This window comes from Amblyomma americanum, chromosome 10, assembly GCF_052857255.1.
Source record: "Amblyomma americanum isolate KBUSLIRL-KWMA chromosome 10, ASM5285725v1, whole genome shotgun sequence".
NCBI classification, from domain to species: Eukaryota; Metazoa; Arthropoda; class Arachnida; order Ixodida; family Ixodidae; genus Amblyomma; species Amblyomma americanum.
This window is the reverse complement of record NC_135506.1, coordinates 133683871-133698824: the sequence shown is the minus strand read 5'-3', so window position 1 is coordinate 133698824 and position 14954 is coordinate 133683871. Positions and strand designations below refer to the sequence as shown.

At 46.2% G+C, this 14954-nt stretch overlaps 1 pseudogene; it reads left to right on the top strand.

Annotated features, from left to right (window-relative positions):
- The window catches only part of LOC144108727 (uncharacterized), a 53875-nt pseudogene extending 39868 nt beyond the window's left edge, over positions 1 to 14007 (top strand).
- Positions 14008 to 14954: the final 947 nt, after the last annotated feature.

Sequence of the window (14954 nt, the reverse complement as noted above, 5' to 3'; positions counted from 1 at the left end):
ACACACACACACACACACACACACACACACACACACACACACACACACACACACACACACACACACACACACACACACACACACACACACACACACACACGACGACACGTGGCACTGAAACCTGCCTGGACGCGCTTGGCGGGAGGCGTTGCGGCAGCGATGAACGGGCCCAAAATGACCGCCACTTTGAACGAAGCCGCGGCGTCCGTTGCATCCGCGCCGGCTATACCGCGCGTCGTAGGCGAGACGTAACAGCGTAGTTTCCAATCGCGTACGTGAGCGGTTACGGCTCGGGGTTCCACGATTCAGTTCGAATTGCACTTCAGTTTCAGCTGGTGGCTGAAGAGATAATGGAGCTTTCTGCTTCGGTCGAGGCAATTTCATTACGACAGCGTCGTAAACAATCCTCGCATTCTTCGTAAAAAAGAGATGCACAGCCGGCAGCTCCCTTTCAGTAGAATTTAACGAGAAGCGGTGGCGGCTGACGTGCGCCGCAGCGGAACCGAGAACAGAGTAGCCTCTCTGGTTCATCACACTGTTTCTGGTGCGGCTCGCGGGACCACTTCGAATCAGCACCGCAGTGCCCAGCGCATGGCAAGACTTGTTCGTATTGGGGTCACAAGGGCAACTTTCTAACTGTATGCAAGAGCGGGCGAACTGAAATGCAAGGCCGAGTTCGTGAAGTTCAATTTCATGAAGATCTGTTATTATCTGGCCGTGTTGAGCAAGTCTTGACTGTGCAACGTTCCACGCGTAGCGGAATTCATATTCAAATGCAAGTCTCGAATGTCACTTTGACATTCGTTGTCGATTCAGGGTCATCTGTTTCAATCCTGTCGGAGCAAGAATTGAGTAGATACTTTCAGAGCGTTCCGTACCTGTCTGCTCCGCACGTGACTCTGTTTGACTACTCTCAACGGCCGATTTCCGTGGTAGGTTGTTTCCAGGCAGAATTTCGGATTAAAGGCCGCACAGCATCACAACGTTTTTATGTAGTTCACCAAGGAACAAGTCTGATGGGTCTTGATGACATTTAATCTTGAATCTTCGCATTCAGGGTTCTGCTCCTAAATGCTTATACACGTCCATTGCTCTGCTGCCGACTGTCATTGATCCAATATCCCGTTCCATTTCCACACCGTCAAGAGCGCATCCCCGTAACAAAGATCTTCCGCCAGCCTTAGCACATGAGTTCAGTTCGCTTTTCAGTCCCGAGTTGGGTCTTGCTAAGGGATTCACGCATCGCATCAAGACGCGGCAAGGCGTGCAGCCTGTAGCTTCCGAGCTTCGCCGTCTGCCATATTCTCTGCGGTCACCAGTATCTAATGAGCTTCAGAGGTTATTGAGCCTTGAAATTATCGAGCGCATCGATGCTTCTGAATGGGTGTCCCACATTGTTGTTGTTGACAAGACATTGTTGTCTTTGACAACGTTCCAGAACTTGTGATTCTAGGGCATAAGTTCCCTGCACGTTGTATCTCGCCACTTCCAGAGAAAGAAGACTCTACAGTTAACACGCCAGTCCCAACTGATGTTGCCGCCCACCGTTCGTTCCTGGGTCTCGTAGAATACTACTCCATGTTTGTTCCGCACTTGGCATAAGTGGTCGAGCCTGTGAGAATCTTTGCGAAAATGAGCCGTTCATCTGGTCAGCCGACGCGGACAGCAGTTTCAGGAGGGTTAAGGAAATGCTGTCGTCGAGTACAGTCCTCCAGATGTTCGATCCGTCACTTCCAGTGATTGTGTCGACCGACGCGTCCGACTGTGGGCTGGGAGCGGTCCTGCAGCAACAAAGTGGCCACAAGGTCCACACAGTTTCTTTCGCATCTCATACACTGCCGTCTGCGAAGAGTAAATATTAAGTCGGTGAAAGAGAAGCACTTGCATGTATTTAGGCATGTGAACGATGACACACATACCTTTGGGGTCGCCATTTCACAGTTCGGGCAGACTACGAGGCACAGGTGGACTTGCTGTCGTCACAAGCACATAGAACACGCCCACTCTGAATCGCACGCTGGAGTGCACGACTGCTTTGCTACAATTTCACTGTTGATTACCACAAGGGATCCACAAATACTGTAGCAGATGCACTTTCTCGGCTGCCAGCACCCACCTCGGAGGCAGATATTGCTAAGGAGGAAGAAATTTTGTCGTTCATTGAGCCAGCCTGCGTGACAAAGCAGAAGTTCAGGCAGGCCGCTCTCGACCACGGTTGCCTGGAAACCGTCAAGTCATCCGTGCCGAGTTCCTGGCCGCCAAAAAAGTCCTTACCAGAAGAAGCGGAACCATTCTACCCTGTTCGGGAAGAACTTTCTGTTGTTGATAACCTGCTGCTGCATGCAATGCGCCTCGTTGTCCCGTCCTCCCTTACGGCTGAGATCATCGGCACCGCGCACGAGACACATCCGGGTATTACGCGCACGAAGGCATGACTGTGTTAGCGGTTCTGGTTGCCACGAATGGATAAGCGAGTGGAAATGGCAATAAAAAACTGCCACATCTGCCTGGAGGCAGATAAGTTCGCGAAAACATCCCCAGCACCGTTGCAACCTGTTAAACGGCCTGAGCGATAGTGGCAGAAGCTTGGCCTAGACATTGTTGGTCCTTTGGCGAATGCAGCTTACAACAGCAGATTTGCTGTAACGCTTCTTGAATACCATTCTAAATGGCCGGAGATACATTTTTGCAGCGAAGTGTCCACGAGCACCGCGAAAGACTTTTTAACAAGTGTTTTTGCCCGTGGAGGATATCCAGAAGGGATCATTTGTGACAATGGACGTCAGTTCACTTCGCGTGAATTCATCACCTTCCAGCAAAACAGAGGCATCCGTCTTTCACATACTTCGGTATACTATCCCCAAGCGAATGGGCAAATAGAACGGTTCAATTGCACATTGAAAAACATCATCCAAGTCGCACTCCGAGAAAGACAACCACTCCGGCACAAACAGTCACAGAATACCTTGCGGTTTACCGATGTACTCCGCAGGCCACCACAGGGGTCGCCCCAGCAGTTCTGCTGCATGGTAGAATGCCCCGAATCTGGCCGGATGTCGTGGGTTTCTCCGCACCAGCATTTGTGGAAGACCCATCCAACGAGTTGGTGCGACTCCGTGGAAGGGTCCGGCGTCAACAGCAGAGCAGCAAGCACTACACGAACAAAAAGGGGCTGCGCACTTTCTTCCCCAACAAAAGTGATCGAGAGGAGGGGACCAGCCTCTTACCGACTTGCAGACGGCCTTACGTGGAATGCCTCAAAGCTTTACAGGGTTCCAGAGAGGGGCATCTGTGGACTAGGCCAGTTTAGTGCCACGCCGCAGCCACGGTTTCCTGATGTGCTTAGCCTGCCACGCTGCAGCCTCGATCTCCTGATGTGCTGCAGCCTGCTGTGCTACAGCCGCCGTCCCCTAGGACGCAGGCTCGGTCTCCTGGTATACTGCAGCAGCAGCCTATGAGCCCGTCCCATCATCGACAGGACGACGTTAAAAGTGAGAGGGCCAGCCACCGGCCTAGCTTCCACACTACAGACCAATTAGTTCGTTGTCTGACGCTGTGTACATAGTCTGTAAATATGTGTAAATAAGTACTGTGCGCATGCCTTGGATTTAGCTTACTAATACTTACTAACAACTAATCTCTAAAAACAAGTGGGGGGGGGGAAGTATGTTGTTGTGAGCTTCAGTTTCTATTTGAAATCTTTATTCCCCAGGGGGCCTTCTGTTCTTCGATATATATATATATATATATATATATATATATATATATATATATATATATATATATATATATATATAGATTTAAGAGAACTGAGCACTTCTACAAAGACACTTTTATTTATCAACGTTTCGACCGCGGTGCGGTCTTCTTCAGGACTGAAGTGGTCTCGCGTCAGATGGACGTTTTAAGTTTGTGAGCTCAAGAGGAGGGAAAAAGGAGTGTAACACGCAAATAGCAACAACGGGTCAAAAAATTGAAAAAAAATAAAGATGGGGGTGCGGGGAGCAGACAGGGACAATATTGGGGGAGGAAGCAAAAAATAGAAATAAAAGAAAAAAAGGGGGAAAACTAGTATAGTAAGGAAGAGTGGGCTACAAAAGGAGATGGCGAAACGAGAGAAAGGGAGAGGAAGACGGTGCGGGGGACATGGGCAGCACGGCAACCACAGGCGTACGAAAGCAAAACGTGCAAACAAAACACACAAACGAAATGCACAAACACAAAGGGCGCCGCTGCAGATGCGTGGCCGAAGACGAGCCGCTGCGCAAATGACACTGGCAGTGACGAACAGGCCAAACCAGGCGCCTTTTGGGGTCTCACTAATTTCCGCTGAGCCGAGGGCTAGAACGTTAAGGAAGGAGTGGGCTACGTTAACGAGCACATGTCTAAGAACTTACTCACGGGGTCTGGGTTTCACTGAACGGTGCACCCCTCTCCGTGGGTGGGTCGTTGAACCGACCTCGCCGGGAATGCTTGTTTGTAGGGGAGGAGGGCTGGGCTAGCTGTGTGCAAAGATTTCAAATTGTCGGAAAATGTAAGGAAAGAACGTCAAAAGCTTATCAATACTGCACGAGGCAGGATAGTGTAAGTAAGGAGGGGTATGATTGCCTGGGATATACACTAGGAGTTATAAAAGGTATATCTGAGTTAGCCAATTAACGAGAAATGTAGTATTATTTTGTTTTGAGGTCGTGAATAAAAGAAAGGGTGCCAGGTTTTTCGTTAAGACCTTCTTGAATAGTATTAAACTTGTGGATAAAATAGGATTCACGCTGTTCACGTTCTCGCCTGTCTTTGAAGCCCCCTTGAATAATTGTTACTTTTAGTTGGTCAAATGGGTGTCCAGCGTTTACATGCTTGGATAGGGGAAGATTTGGGAGAGATTTGGCGTGTGCCCGGTGATTGTTAAATCGAATGCGGAATGCAGTGTTTGTCTGTCCTATGTATTGCTGGTTACACAAAGTGCACTCAATAAGGTAAATAATGTTTGAGTCGCAGTCAAAGTTACCGTTGATTGAATGCTGGAAACCTGACCTCGTACTAGTTGCGGAACACGTAGTCTGCATGTGCCTGCAAACTTTGCAGCGACCCTTACCACAGGGCTGGCATCCATATTTTGGGGTTTTGTGTTCCTTGGAGTGTACTAGGTGGTTCTCAATGTTTTTGGCGCGCCTGTAAATCACGCGGGGTGCGCATGTAAATATTTTCGATAGTCGTTGACTTTGGTGGAGAATGTTAAAGTGCTTATTAAGAATTCTGTTTATGTTCGGTGCGTTACTGTTAAATGTGGGGATAAGGTTTGTAGTGTAATCATTTCGGTTATCTATTTGGTGCCCCTGGAGTATTTGACTACGGTTAAGATTTGAAGCTCTGCTTATGGCGTCATCAATAAGGGAACGTGGATAGCGCTGTGTTAAGAGCACGTTGCGCATGTGTTCGGAGTTTTCATGAAAGTCTAGGTCGTTAGAGCAGATTCTTCGAAAACGATGGGCCTGCGAATAAGGGATGCTGGTTTTGCAGTGACGGGAATGGGCGCTTTGAAAATGTTGATATTTTTGTGAGTCCGTTGGTTTTCTATAAACGGTTGTACTAACTGACCCCTTGTCCACCAGAATGTCAACATCAAGAAAATTGATTTGACTGGCTGAGTAGGTGTGCGTAAACTTTATGTTTGGGTGCACGGAGTTGAAACTGTCAATGAAATGGATAAGTTGTTGTTCTGTATTTGTCCATATTATAAAAATATCATCCAAATAGCGCTTGTAAAAGTACGGCTGAATTGGACAAGAAGAAAGAAAGTTTGACTCTATATGATGCATGAAGATATTGGCATAATTTGGGGCCATTCTTGACCCCATAGCGGTGCCACTTACTTGCAGATAATATTGAAGATCAAATTCGAAGCTATTATATTTTAACACAGTTTTGGCTAGCGTTCCTAACACGTTTGGGCTTGGTGATTCATGAGGTTTCTGCTGTTCATAAGATTCTAAAAGGGCTGCAATGCCGTCAGCATGGGGAATGTTTGTGTATAAAGATGTTACATCCATGGTCACAAGAAAGGCTCCTTCTGGTAATGTTATATTGTCTATCTGGCGGAGAAAGTGGTTTGTATCTTTGATGTAGGATGGATGTGTGGCTGGAATGTGGCTAATTAGTGTGTCAATGTACTTTGACATTGGTTCTGTGAGAGTGCCGATTCCTGAAATTATTGGCCGTCCAGGAATACCGGCTTTATGTAATTTAGGGAGCATGTAGAAACGCCCAGGAGAAGGATGGGTAGCCGTGAGTGCCTTGCATAGTTTCGGGGAGATTTCATTGTGTTTTGTGAGGTCGAGGAGAATGTCAGATATAGCTTTTGAGTGCTCGTCGGTGGGGTCGCCATGCAGTTGTTTATAAAAATGGTTGTCAGAAAGCTGCCGGATGCCTTCTGCTATATAGTCATCCCTGTTCAAGATAACAATGCCTCCGCCCTTATCAGCTGGCTTTATGACGATGTCGGTACGGTTGCTGAGCGCCTCGAGAGCAGTACGTTCTCTTTTAGGAAGATTGTCTGATCCTAACCTGCGGTTCTTAAAATTTTCAACAATGTCATTTTGAACTGCCTTAATATAGATATCCAAGTGTTTTTCCCGCCCGATGTTGGGAGTCCAATTTTGGTTTGCTGGGTGGAAGTCCGTGTTTTGGTGGGGGTTTTCGGGCTTATCAAAGAAGTATTCTCTCAGGCGAAGTTTTCTGGCGAAGTCGTCAAGATCTTTCAGGAGTTGGAATTCATTGAATTTGCCTGTGCGGGGGCAAAAAGTCAGCCCTCTAGATAGGACGGCTCGCTCATACTCTGTGAGCGGTGTTAGAGATAGATTGGTGATGTTGTCTACACTGTGATGGCCCTGTTTTGAGAGTGTTTGCCCTTGGCTGACCTTTGACTGAGCGATATCAGGGTTTGGAGAATTTGATCCAACCGCACTTATTACTTCTTTCATCCATTCGTCATGGGGAACTTTGTCCGGTGTAAATTTTCTAATTTTGATTATGCCAATTTCTGAAGTTTTTTTTTGTTTTGAAACGTTCTAGTTCCTCGGCCTCCAGCGCGGAAACAAGAAGATTATTCCGAGCCCGACGCTCCTCTGTTCCCAGTATCACCGAAGCTTTCTCAGAGTGCCGTATTGTGAGTTTGAGCAACTCTAGGGAAGCTGATTTTAATATGTCGTTCCATTGCTTTTTGTCTCCTTCTGATAGATTATTCATTGATGGTGTCAGCTTCACTTGTAGACCTTTCGGTACGATATTAGCCCGAAGGTACGTTTTTAAGGTTTTAACATAAAGGTCATGTCTGAAGATTTGAAACATTGCTGCCGGTGTTATGAGAACAAGGGAGGCGGAGTACTCACGCGGCCTGTGTATCAGTCCCGGCGCACTCGCTGGGCGGAACCACAACGCTTCCGGAGGTCATATGATAAAACAGGGGTGCTGGGGATCAGTCTACAGTTATATGACGGGCTGCTGGTGAGGGGTTGCTGTTCTGGTGCAGAATCCACGGCAGGCTTCCGCCTCGGTTGCATACCAGCGTCGGGCTCGGAATAATCTTCTTGTTTCCGCGCTGGAGGCCGAGGAACTAGAACGTTTCAAAACAAAAAAAACTTTAGAAATTGGCATAATCAAAATTAGAAAATTTCCACGGGACAAAGTTCCCCATGACGAATGGATGAAAGAAGTACTAAGTGCGGTTGGATCAAATTCTCCCAATCCCGATATCGCTCAGTCAAAGGCCAGCCAAGGGCAAACACTCTCAAAACAGGGCCATCACAGTGTAGACAACATCACCAATCTATCTCTAACACCGCTCACAGAATATGAGCGAGCCGTCCTATCTAGAGGGCTGACTTTTTGCCCCCGCACAGGCAAATTCAATGAATTCCAACTCCTGAAAGATCTTGACGACTTCGCCAGAAAACTTCGCCTGAGAGAATACTTCTTTTATAAGCCCGAAAACCCCCACCAAAACACGGACTTCCACCCAGCAAACCAAAATTAGACTCCCAACATCGGGCGGGAAAAACACTTGGACATCTATATTAAGGCAGTTCAAAATGACATTGTTGAAAATTTTAGGAACCGCAGGTTAGGACCAGACAATCTTCCTAAAAGAGAACGTACTGCTCTCGAGGCGCTCAGCAACCGTACCGACATCGTCATAAAGCCAGCTGATAAGGGCGGAGGCATTGTTATCTTGAACAGGGATGACTATATAGCAGAAGGCATCCGACAGCTTTCTGACAACCATTTTTATAAACAACTGCATGGCGACCCCACCGACGAGCACTCAAAAGCTATATCTGACATTCTACTCGACCTCACAAAACACAATAAAATCTCCCCGAAACTATGCAAGGCACTCACGGCTACCCATCCTTCTCCTGGGCGTTTCTACATGCTCCCTAAATTACATAAAGCCGGTATTCCTGGACGGCCAATAATTTCAGGAATCGGCACTCTCACAGAACCAATATCAAAGTACATTGACACACTAATTAGCCACATTCCAGCCACACATCCATCCTACATCAAAGATATAAACCACTTTCTCCGCCAGATAGACAATATAACATTACCAGAAGGAGCCTTTCTTGTGACCATGGATGTAACATCTTTATACACAAACATTCCCCATGCCGACGGCATTGCAGCCCTTTTAGAATCTTATGAACAGCAGAAACCTCATGAATCTCCAAGCCCAAACGTGTTAAGAACACTAGCCAAAACTGTGTTAGAATATAATAGCTTCGAATTTGATCTTCAATATAATCTGCAAGTAAGTGGCACCGCTATGGGGACAAGAATGGCCCCAAATTATGCCAATATCTTCATGCATCATATAGAGTCAAAATTTCTTTCTTCTTGTCCAATTCAGCCGTACTTTTAAAAGCGCTATTTGGATGATATTTTTATAATATGGACAAACACAGAACAACAACTTATCCATTTCATTGACAGTTTCAACTCCGTGCACCCAAACATAAAGTTTACGCACACCTACTCAGCCAGTCAAATCAATTTTCTTGATGTTGACATTCTGGTGGACAAGGGGTCAGTTAGTACAACCGTTTATAGAAAACCAACGGACTCACAAAAATATCTACATTTTCAAAGCGCCCATTCCCGTCACTGCAAAACCAGCATCCCTTATTCGCAGGCCCATCGTTTTCGAAGAATCTGCTCTAACGACCTAGACTTTCATGAAAACTCCGAACACATGCGCAACGTGCTCTTAACACAGCGCTATCCACGTTCCCTTATTGATGACGCCATAAGCAGAGCTTCAAATCTTAACCGTAGTCAAATACTCCAGGGGCACCAAATAGATAACCGAAATGATTACACTACAAACCTTATCCCCACATTTAACAGTAACGCACCGAACATAAACAGAATTCTTAATAAGCACTTTAACATTCTCCACCAAAGTCAACGACTATCGAAAATATTTACATGCGCACCCCGCGTGATTTACAGGCGCGCCAAAAACATTGAGAACCACCTAGTACACTCTAAGGAACACAAAACCCCAAAATATGGATGCCAGCCCTGTGGTAAGGGTCGCTGCAAAGTTTGCAGGCACATGCAGACTACGTGTTCCGCAACTAGTGCGAGGTCAGTGTTCCAGCATTCAATCAACGGTAACTTTGACTGCGACTCATCAAACATTATTTACCTTCTTGAATGCACTTTGTGTAACCAGCAATACATAGGACAGACAAACACTGCATTCCGCATTCGATTTAACAATCACCGGGCACACGCCAAGTCTCTCCCAAACCTTCCCCTATCCAAGCATGTAAACGCAGAAGGACACCCATTTGTCCAACTAAAAGTAACGATTATTCAAGGGGGCTTCAAAAACAGGCGAGAACGTGAACAGCGTGAATCCTATTTTATCCACAAGTTTAATACTATTCAAGAAGGTCTTAACGAAAAGTCTGGTACCCTTTCTTTTATTCACGACCTCAAAACAAAATAATACTACATTTCTCGTTAAGTGGCCAACTCAGATATACCTTTTATAACTCCTAGTGTATATCCCAGGCAATCATACCCCTCCTTACACTATCCTGCCTCGTGCAATATTGATAAGCTTTTGACGTTCTTTCCTTACATTTTCCGACAATTTGAAATCTTTGTACACAGCTAGCCCAGCCCTCCTGCCCTACAAACAAGCATTCCCGGCGAGGTCGGTTCAACCACCCACCCACGGAGAGGGGTGCACTGTTCAGTGAAACCCAGGCCCCGTGAGTAAGTTCTTAGACATGTGCTCGTTAACGTAGCCCACTCCTTCCTTAACGTTCTAGCCCTCGGCTCACCGGAAATTAGTGAGACCCCAAAAGGCGCCTGGTTTGGCCTGTTCGTCACTGCCAGTGTCATTTGCGCAGCGGCTCCTCTTCGGCCACGCATCTGCAGCGGCGCCCTTTGTGTTTGTGCATTTTGTTTGTGTTTTGTTTGCACGTTTTGCTTTCGTACGCCTGTGGTTGCCGTGCTGCCCATGTCCCCCGCACCGTCTACCTCTCCCTTTCTCTCGTTTCGCCATCTCCTTTTGTAGCCCACCCTTCCTTACTATACTAGTTTTCCCCCTTTTTTTCTTTTATTTCTATTTTTTTGCTTCCTCCCCCAATATTGTCCCTGTCTGCTCCCCGCACCCCCATCTTTATTTTTTATTTTTTTTTTCAATTTTTTGAACTGTTGTTGCTATTTGCGTGTTACACTCCTTTCTCCTTCCTCTTGAGCTCACAAACTTAAAACGTCCATCTGACGCGAGACCACTACAGTCCTGAAGAAGACCGCACCGCGGTCGAAACGTTGATAAATAAAAGTGTCTTTGTAGAAGTGCCCACTTCTCTTAAATCTTTATTCTGCGGAGCCAACGCAACCTACGTTCGTAACATATATATTTATATTCATGTATGACGGCTGAACACCCCTGTACCACCCCCCCCCCCTTATGTAATGTCCCTGACGGGACCTTTAAGGGTTAATAAATGATGATATATATATATATATATATATATATATATATATATATATATATATATATATATATATATATATATATATGATTGTATGTTTGAATAAACGGGTTTTTTATGCATCGGGACGGCTGGAGTCTGACTTCCGTTTTTGCCTTCGAGAACATCACAGTTCCCTAACGATCTTTTTGTTCCCCGGCACGAACGTCAACGCAGAGTCAAGCCTGTCCGACGCATATTTTTCCACATGTAAGGGGAATCTCGTAGACAACACCAGTGCAAAATCTTACGTAGGGCTTTGAGTGTTTCTATCCACACCTAAATGTTTCCTTAGCACCGCTGCTAACTTTGGGGCACAACTTTGGCAACTTTGAGAGGGCGGAGATGACCATGGGAACTCCATACTTGCTGCCAACTCGTTTTAGATTGTAAGATACCGTGTGATAATATAGTGTCACCACTGGTTTGGCTTTGCCAAAATCTTCTTTCCGGCCTTGCCCCTTTATCTTACCATTAAGGTTCTGCAGCACCGCCTCGGTCACGGCAGCCACGTGGCCAGGGAACCCTGCTTTACACAGTCTATTTACCTTACCCTGGAAGCCCGCCCGCATTATGTGAGAGCACGACGACGTAAGGAGTTCTGGCTCTTTTGAAGGGGTGGCAATAGCCCTCCTAGGAGTTTTTGACGGAGCCAAATAAAACGGTAAAAAATCCTTCTTCGCCCAAGTAAAGTAGCGCCAGCAAACACTTTTCTCTCCTAGCTTAATATTAAGGTCCAAAAACAGGAGGCACTCCTGTTCAGGAAGCTCATGTGTGAAGGAGCGGCCCTCCCAATGTAGTGCGAACTTTTGTAAAATTTTCATGGCAGTTTCCTTATAGTGGCCTGTGTCATGTCTCTTTAAAATCAATACCGAATTATCAACATGTATAAAAATGATGTTCCGTCGTCAGTTAGTGATGCCAAATGTTGGCATTTGATGCGCGAAAATTGTTACATAAAGCTTTGCGCGACACGTGAAGCAATGAAAAATCCCCTAGCGTTGTAAGAACCACCGGGTGCCAAACAGGATGAAGGTGGACCTAATAAAAAACTCCAAATGTCAACGCTCATCTCTTCACTGCGTTTCTTGTACAGTGGTCTCTTTGTTTCGTGTATCATCTCTTAAGCCCGACCGTTCGAAGATAGTGAGCCTTTTCCACCCTCAGTGCATGGTTCATCGCGATGTGGTCTCAAGAAAGGAGTTGTGCCTGCGGAAGTGAGTGCCCTTTTTGAATGTGTTAAACGTTCCTTAGGACACGCAAGGCGAGTTACCAAAGTTTAAGGGGCGGAAATATGGAAGCAAGTGCGATTCTGGCATGATTGATTAAACTGAACTTGGTGTGCTTAAGTGAAACATGGAACGGTTAGTTAAGAAGCTGCTAGCCCTAAGAACACAAGCGGCCCAGACTAAGGAGGCATTGTGGAGGAGCGCACTGAATAATACCTTACACACCGGTTTGAAGCATCCTAGGACGGAACAGACCCAAGAGCAGACCGGTGGATCTAGGCAACCTGATCGTGCCAAAAGACATTTCGGACGACGTCTTGGTAAAAGGACCGAAATGCAGCTTCGATTCTACCCTACCAGCACACGAGCTGTTAGCTTTTAATTACCGCGTCGAAAGATAAGTAGAAAAGAAAATGAAGAAAGGTGCGTTCTCGACGGCGCAGATAGTTTAGCATAGACCACACTTCAGGAGAAACCCGCTCCAGGAAGGAAAGCTTTGACTGACAAGGTGATCAAATATTGCAGGGATAACGGTCTCTCCCTGCTGCAAGGGGAAAAAGGAGGCAAATTTGCTGTTATTCCGTCAGGCCTTTACAACCAGAAAGCTGTTCAAGAAATTTCAAAGAACTTTGTGGTAATCAAACCTGCCTCCACCAGGATAAATGGGAAGGAAAATTCCTATACAGATCACTAAAGCTGCAGAGCATGGCAAGATCTGTTTGGACCCTTTTGATAATACCTTGTCGATCTTCTTTGCGGTTAAGACCCACAAACCAGATGCATCGTTTAGGGCCATTTTTAGTGAGAAAGATGTTGGCAGCAACACATCAGCCGCTTTTTGCTTAAGAACCTGAAGAATTTGCTCGTTTCTGACCCTTTTTTCACGAAGAATTCTTTCAATGTAGCCGGCGTGTTGGACAGAGAAAAGGAGATGGGTTATGCCTTTCTATACATATTGAAGATCTTTTTAGTCTGTGCACCTTAGCGAACTCTCTATTGCTGTTTGAGAATGTATAGAAGCAAGCGGCACTATCGCTTTTCAAAAGGCAGGGGTGAGCGTTGACAATTTTATGTCTCTTTTAGAGTTTTATATTAAGTCCACCATAATCCTTTTTGACAACCGGTGGTTCCCAGAACGCCAGGGCACTTGCATCGCTTCAATTGTCACTTCAAATTTTGTGTAACATTTTTCTCGCATAAATTGCAAACATTTGGCATCACTACCTGACGACGGAACTGTCGTAAAGATTTTTAGAGAAGTTAATGATTTGTTAGTGATTTTAAAGAGACATGACACAGGCCACTGGGAGGATACTGCCATGAAAATTTCACAAATGTTTCCACCACATGGGAAGGGGCTCTCCTTCATACATGAGCTTCCTGAACAGGACTGCCTCCAGTTTCTTGACCTTAATATTAAGCTAGGGGAGAGAAGTGTTTGCTGGCGCTACCTGACTAAGGCCAAGATGGATTTTTTACCGTTTGCTTTCGCTCAGTCTAAAGCTATTTAGAGGGCTATTGTAACCAATTATATACAAACCGCACTCCTCAAGTCATGCTCTCACATGATGCAGGCGGGCTTCAAGGGTGAGGTAAATAGACTCCGTAAAGCAGGGTTCCCTGACCACATCCTGGCTGCCGTGACCGAGATAGTGCTGCAGAACCTTAAGGGTACGCCAAATGGGGAACTCCGGAAAGATTTCGCAAAGCCAAACCAGTGGTGATACCGTATATTCTCAAGGTATCCTACAATCTAAAACAAGTTGGCAACAAGTGTGGAGTTCTCATGGCCTTCTCCGCCCCCTGAAAATTGGCCAAGACGTGCCCCAGGGTTAGCAGCGGTGCTAAGCAAACATCTGGGCGTGGAAAGAAACACTCGAAGCCCAACATAAAGTTTAGCACGGGAGTTGTCTACAAGATCGCCCTTGTATGTGACAAGGTGTATGTCGGTCTGACTGGACGCTGCGTCAACGTGCGTGCTGGGGAACATAAAAGCAGTTAGGGAACGCGTCAGAGTCGTTTGAAAAACTTCTCGCCCATTCCCGCTCTTGCATTGATAAAAATGAAAAAAAAAAAACAAAAACTGTGAACCACGGCTTGGGGACATCCAAATTCTAAATAGAAGTAAAGATAGATTAAGTCGCAAAATGGCACAAGCCTTTTTTTATCAAAGAGAGAGGTCACACGTGGGTCAGCATAGCTGCTATCTCCCTGCAAGCAAGTGAACATAGACTGCTGTAAAATACGCTGGAATGAGTGAGTAGTTGTCTTCGGCGTGTTTTTTTTTTTTCTTACCTTGAGAGAAGTACGCATGCGTTCACCTTTTTCGGGCTATATATATGCAACATGTTTGGTTTGGTTTATGGGGGTTTAATGTCTCACAGCAACTCAGGGACGCCGTAGTGAAGGTCTCCGGAAATTACGACCACCTGGGGTTCTTTTAGCTGCACTGACATCGCACAGCACACGGGCCTCTAGTACTTCGCCTCCATCGAAATTCGACCGCCGCGGCTGGGATCGAGCCCACATCTTTCGGGCCGGCAGCCGAGTGCCATAACCACCCAGCCACCGCGGCGGCTCTATGCAACTTGTGGCTCAAACAACATAGTTGGAGTCAGCGCCCGTCCTGGCCGTCTTTCTGTGTGGTTTGTGTGAAATTTAGCGCTATTTT